General features: G+C 34.6%; 1 long non-coding RNA gene across 1 annotated transcript; it reads right to left on the bottom strand.

Moving 5' to 3' along the window:
• Positions 1-1,045: 1,045 nt before the first annotated feature.
• Positions 1,046-2,394, bottom strand: LOC133789519 (uncharacterized). The gene is made up of 2 exons (XR_009873591.1): positions 1,954-2,394; positions 1,046-1,236 (listed from the first exon to the last, which is right to left on the bottom strand). It is a non-coding gene; the product is annotated as an uncharacterized LOC133789519 (long non-coding RNA).
• Positions 2,395-7,228: the final 4,834 nt, after the last annotated feature.

The following is a 7,228-nucleotide window of genomic DNA, read 5'->3' as shown; positions in this document are numbered from 1 at the left end:
TTATTAATATGGTGATTATTATAACCTAAGGTTTAGATAGAGCCAATAGGATTATGACACTTGTCATATGAAGGATTATTAAGTAATTATTATTTTAATGATAAAATAAGGGAAATATAAGACTTAGTCTTCATCAAAATAGCATGATATTTATTTAGATATTTAGACTCACAATTTTTATTTATTTGTGATTTATATATTTTATTCCGACCTGTTTTTGACCCAGTTAGGTTATGAATTTCGAAAAATAGTATTTCTAAAAAGTTTTAGATAATTTAATTAGCTTTCTAACGGTATAAAGATATTTTAAATTGGAGTCCTACAGCTCCAGATATATTGATTTTACTGTAGGTTAGTTTAGAGTTACGGGATTTAGAAAATTAGAAGATTTTTATTCCTTAGGATTCTATTTTAAATTTGAATTTAAATTTGGAGAAGATTTTTATTCCTTAGGATTCTATTTTAAATTTAAATTTAAATTTGAATTATGATTAGAAGATTTTTATTCCTAGAACTCTATAAATAGGACCTAGCACCAAGCATTTTTCATTCATTCATCAAGTTAAGTTCAGAGGCTCCAAGTTGCTAGGTTATTGTGAGAGTGTAAACACTTGGGTTGAAGATTATAAGCTTAATCATTTTTAAGCTTACCAAACACTTGGGAAGTAAGGTTTATAACACATTTCGGTTCAAGGTTTAGATTGGTCATAAAGCATTCAAGGTATTCCAAAACTCTAATTCATTTGGTATTATTTTCTTCAAGTTCTTATAGTTTTTTACTCAGCCCCTAACTTTATTCTTTATTCTTGGATAGGAAATCTAAGTTCTTGAACATAAGGTTTTTGGTAAGTATATTCTTAATGGTATAGTTCTTCCATTCTTTTTGTAACACCCTCACTTATTTTAGTTAAAAACCATATTTGAGGTGTTACGTTTTAAAACTATATCATAATTTATTTCTGCGGAAGTTTGGACATTTTTTTTTTTTTTTTTTTTTTTAAAACTTGAAAACTTATTTCACATTATTTACATTAAACATAAAGTGTGTCTCAAACATATTATACATAAGTATTAAATAACCCAATTTATTTTCAAAACATAACTTCATACTTTATTACAAACATCTCACTGATAACTGAAATAACCCACAAAAAGGTCGATGTGTTCATATGTACAAATCAGGGTCAGGACCATGCTTCAGTTCTCCTCATATCATTCACATATTTCTTTCTCTACCTGCAACACAAGACAACTGTGAGCCTAAAGCTCAGTAAGCAAAGTAATGCATGCAATGCTAATGATTACCCAATATCAATGGACATATACAACTTCTTTTTAAATTTTGGGCCCCTTAATATTGTGCACACTGTTTGAATTGGTCAATGCCTGCAGGGCTTGTTACACATATAATACAAAATCCCATGGGTTCTCCTCCGGCTAGCCTTCACCACAGTAGGGCACATTAAAAACCTTATTCCATCGTTGCCCCGTCAGGCTCAAGAGTTAAGGCGGCCACACACTGTGGTGTCAATACATATAACAATAACTCATATGGAGGAGAAATAAAAACGGAAATATGGCAAACAATATAATTGGTTCACTAAACCTAGCCCAAATTATTGGGCAGCCACTATAAGCCTACTATAGGCCTCCGTTTACACTTATTAACACTTTCATTTGCCTTTTCAAAACAGTGGCACTGAACTTAAACTTCTTATTACAACTTTCTTTTATGTTGCACAAAACTTGCAAAGGCATCATATAATTAATCATCATAATATCATGCATGGTCTTATATCATATAATAATTTATCATATCACTATTATGCCATGCATACAAATTTATGATGAAGTGTCACTGTATGTTAATACCACTTACTCACAAAATATTCATATAATGCATACTTTCACATAACACATAATTCTTGTGTTGCAGTTGAGTACTTTACTTACCTTTTGTCCACAATATATTTCACCGTGTAACAAGTGATGTCTTAGGTATTGATGTGCTTATCCTGACAATAGCATGGATTTCTCATCATAATGATGGCAGTAATACATTGAACTCTCATTTAAAAATACCCATAAGACTTCATATCAAATTTCATACCCAAAACATGCCTAAAATGCCTTAAACCACCTAGATCGAGCATTAGATTTATCTTAGACATTTGGGGAAATTTTGACAGAGTTTCCCCTTAATTTTAGCTATCCTCAAATATCAAAATACACCAATAATCAACATCAATTAACCTGCCATAACCATATATCCCAAATACCAACATGATTCATCATAAAGTTATCATATACCGATTTTGATAAAATTCTTATCTCCTAGATCATCACCCAAATTAAATGAGTCTCCACATATATTCAAACATTTATAAACATATATACTCTCTTATAAACTCAATCAAATAACCAAAAATCATCTTGTACTCCAAGAACCCCAAAAACCTCATAAAACACAAAATTTCACTTACCGAGCAACTTTTCGGCGAAAACAATCTCTTCAAGCTTTTCTAAACCTCAAACCACTTGGAAACCCCAAGAAATATCTTAAAAAGGATAAAACACCATATATAAGTTCTCAGAAAAATTCAAAAACATAGTTTAACTTCCAAGTACAAGAACTTACCATAAAAAGGCTAGAACTAAGCTTAATCTACTTCTTTGGCTTTGCTTTCACTTGGATCTCCATAGAATTTCTTCAAACCAGCCAAGAAATGGTTTTTGGTTTTCTTTTCTCTCTGTTTTTCAGAATAATGGTCGTGCAAAGTGATAAGGTTTGATGAAAATTCCTTATTTTCAATGATTTAGCCTTATTGTCAAAAGTTGACACCTTTCATCTCATCATTTCACCTTTTGACTTATGAAAACCTTATCACTTCAATAATTTCGACTTAATCATCTGCTAGGCCTATTATCCTTATGTGTAAAACACTCACACCAAACCTTAGGTCCATATGACTTCATACCCAATAGTTATGCTTACCCGATCGAGCGTAGCGCACTTATGCTAAGCTCGTTTTGACTTTGCATCAATACCACTGATTATGTATACCTCCCATCAAGAATTGATCTAATGGTTCTAAAACCATTTTTACATCATCAATGAGACCTTAATCATACCTCGATTACATTTGGTAAATCCATAAATACTCAATTTTACACCGAAATACTAGTAATCGACATTGTACTATTTTCCACTACTTAACCTATTTTGCCTTCTATATCTCACTTTCAACACTTAATTCCATGCCTTGTCCATATTTTTCATACTTTCTTATATCTTGAGCACATCAAACACCCATAAAAGACAACTCAAATGCCACAAGGTTAATAATATTGAGCATACATATAGACATCACATACACAACTTTTATACTTATACATGAAAACACTTATAAGAATATGCATATGCTCAAATTATACATATTGTATGATATGTAATGCAATGCAATCATGTGATTATTGGCTATATATATCAAAATAATGTGGGTGCTACACTTTTCATCTCATTCTCTTTAGTATACTCACCCTTCCATTTATGGTTTTTAGGAGTGTTCCAAAGTCCCAAAACTGTTCTCATATCCCGGTATTTTTGGTAAGGAAAATAGGCTAGATCTTGTATGTTTGTATGTTATGATAAGTTTATGTTTTTATATGTTATGTTATGATTTACCCTACCTCAAATATTAGTCAGGGGACGTAGATGGGTTATCATACACTACATGTGATCTAACCTACCTCAAATATTAGACAGGGGACGTAGATGGTTTATCACATGTCATAATGGCCATTATTAGTATAGTCTTATATAGTATATGTTATGATATGTTTTTAGCATATGTTATGATATGTTTTTAGCATATGTTATGATATGATTTTATGTGTATGTTTATGTGGTTAGTAGTTTTTCCTTGCTGGGCATTAGGCTCATTCCTTTATGTTTATATGTGCAGGAAAACAGTTATGGCGGCGGAAAGATTCTTGGCAGCTTGAGGATGTGTATTGAGGCAGGATGGAATCGGTGGATTGCGCGTTCGATTCGAGGATGAAGTTTTTAAGTCTTTTAGTTATGATTTCTATGTATTATTTTTCCGCACTTAATTTTGTAACCAATTTATTTAAGTTATGTTTTGTTTTCAAAACAATGGGATCCCATATCCTAAATGAATTTTTATGTATTTAACCTTTACTTTAGAGTTTTTAAATAAAGTTATGGTTATTTCATATGTACGTTTTCTGAAGATTAGTATAGTAGTCATTAATGGTCCAAAGTCTAGAATAGTTGGGTCGTTACAAATGGCTACCTACAGTGTGTAAAATTTGTAAAGGAATTGGGCATAGTGAATTGGTGTGCAAAAAGAATTCGGGGAAACAAGAGTGAAGGCCGAAACAAGAAGTTAAGGCATCACAAGCTTCCATGGTTGATGCAGATGGGTTCCAGATGGTAAAACCAAGGAAAAAAATGAACAAGGGGCAGGGTGTGAATACTGAAATAGTGAAACAGAATGAGCCAGATGTTCCAGTTACTGTAGCGAACACTTTTCAAGCCTTAGGGCCACTAGATGGTGGAGAGGCCACGGTTAGTGGGGAAAAAGTTTACACTGAAGGAGGTGGAGATCCTCCGGAAGTGAATGGATAAGTTCCTTGTTTGGAATGTTCGGGGGATAACCAATCCAAAAACGCAAAATGAGGTGAAATGCCTTTATTTTAACAAAAATTTTGGATTGGTTTGTCTCCTAGAAACAAGGGTTAAGGCTCATAAGCTAGGGGCCTTATACCTTAACATGTTCAGAGGGTGGTGTTTTGTGTCGAATAGTGCTTGGCATCCGAATGGTCGTATCATTTTGGCGTGGAATCCTAATAGTTTCAACCTGGATGTCAAATTGTGTACTAGTCAAATGATACATTCTTGGGTTAAACCATTACATACTGATGAAGGTTTCTATGCCACTTTTGTGTATGCTTTCAATGATGAAAAGGGTAGAGAAGATTTATGGAAAGCCGGATAGTATTCAAACAAAAGACCCTTGGTGCTGTTTTGGTGATTTCAATGATATCATTAATCCTGAAGAAAGAATTGGTCTGAGATCTCAACCTTCTATGTCTACAGCTTTTTGGGATTTCTTGGAGAGTTGCGAACTTACTGATATCAGATTTCGAGGCCAATTTTTCACTTGGAATAACAAACAAAAAGCCAGTGATCGTATTTTTGCGAAGCTAGATAGGGGAGTTGCGAATATGAAGTGGTTGGATCGTTATGTAACAGCCAAAGTGGAGTACTTACCTGAAGGTCTCTTTGATCACTCTCCTGTGATTCTCTCCATTTATCCACATCAATTTTCAGGTCGCAAGCCTTTTAGGTACTTCAAGTTTTGGCAACACTTAGAAGGCTTCAAAGATGTGGTTCTCACAAGTTGGAATGGAAGGCAAACGGGCACTGCTATGTATCAGGTTATTAAGAAACTCAGGAGACTTAAAAGGGTTTTGCGGGAGTTTAGTAAAGGAGCTGTGGGGGACTTATTTGTAGCAGATACGACTTCTCTTGATATTTTGAATCGTGCCCAAATCAAAGTGCAACAAGACCCGCATAATACCATCTTTGTTGAGGATGAAATAAAGGCCCGTGAAAACTACTTTAATGCTCATAAGCTCTATCAAGATTTTCTCAGCCAAAAAGCAAAGATGGCATGGATGGTTGATGGAGACGAGAATACTGCTTTTTTTCACAAGAGCTTAAAGGAGAGACAGAGGCAAAATGCAATTTACTCAATAATCAATAAAGATGGGCAAAAGGTTAGTACTCCTGATGGTGTGTCTCAAGCTTTTTTGAACTATTATATGGAGCTTTTGGGAAGTACTTTGCATAACAGGAAAGCTGTTAATGTGGCTATTGTTCGGGATGGTCCTATTATTTCGAATCAACAGGCAGCCTATTTGAATTCTCCTTTCTCTTGTGAGGATGTTAGAAAAGCTGTCTTCTCTATCCCTGGTGCTAAAGCCCCTGGTCCAGATGGCTTCAACAGTTATTTTTTTCAAAACCAATGGGATGTGGTGGGTGAAGATGTATGTAATGCGGTGCTGTCCTTTTTGGAATCATGGGAGATCTTAAAAGAAATTAATACTACTTCTATTACTTTGATTTCAAAAGTGGCTTGCCCGAACAATGTTGGTGACTTCCGGCCAATCTCGTGTTGCAATGTTATCTACAAGATTGGTGCAAAAATGATTTGGGAAAGGTTGAACAATATTCTTCCTTCTCTAATCTCTGAGAATCAAGGTGGGTTTGTTAAGGGTAGGAAGATTGCTCACAATATCTTGATTTGCCAAGATTTGGTCAAATACTACAACCGGAAAAATGCCAAGCCTAATTGTTTAATCAAGATGGATTTAAGGAAGGCATATGATACCATTGAATGGGATTTTTTAGAAGAAATGCTTGCTGCCTTGGCCTTTCCTACCCACTTTATTAAGCTTATCATGAGTTGTATTAGAACACCCAAGTTTTCTCTTATGATCAATGGAAGCTTACATGGTTTTTTTGCTTCAAGACGAGGTTTGAGACAAGGAGACCCCATATCTCCTCTTCTCTTTGTGCTCGGGATGGAATACCTTACTCGCATTCTGGGAAGAATTAGTAAGCATGCTGAATTTCAATTTCATGATAGGTGTGGTGGCCTAAAATTGAACCATCTTTGCTTCGCTGATGATGTCATCCTTTTCTCAAAAGGGGACTACAAATCCATTCATCTTTTGCTTAGAGGTTTGAAGCTGTTCTCTGATACTTTGGGTCTCCAAGCAAACAAAAATAAATCTGATATTATTTTCAGCGGGATCAAAGAAGATGAAATGAAGCGCATTCTTGAAATGTCAGGCTTTGCTCAAGGTACCTTCCCTTTAAAATATTAGGGTGTTCCTATTTGTACTAGGCACATTAATGTAGCTGAATGTGATATGTTGGTTGATAAGATGACAAATCGTATCAAAACTTGGAACTGGAAAAGTTTATCTTATGCTGGAAGAACTACCTTAGTGCAATCTGTCTTGGTTGCTCTTCATTCTTATTGAGCTCAAATAATGATTCTCCCTAAAAGGATCATGAAGAAGATCAATGCCGTTTGCAGAGCTTATCTTTGGAAAGGAGTTTCAGATACTTCGGGACCCGGGAATATTGCATGGGATGCAGTTTGTAGACCAAAAAAAGTTGGAGGTCTTGGGT

Source organism: Humulus lupulus, chromosome 7 (assembly GCF_963169125.1).
Source record: "Humulus lupulus chromosome 7, drHumLupu1.1, whole genome shotgun sequence".
Lineage (NCBI taxonomy): Eukaryota > Viridiplantae > Streptophyta > Magnoliopsida > Rosales > Cannabaceae > Humulus > Humulus lupulus.
The sequence above is the reverse complement of the archived record's forward strand: the minus strand, read 5'-3'. Positions and strand labels throughout refer to the sequence as shown.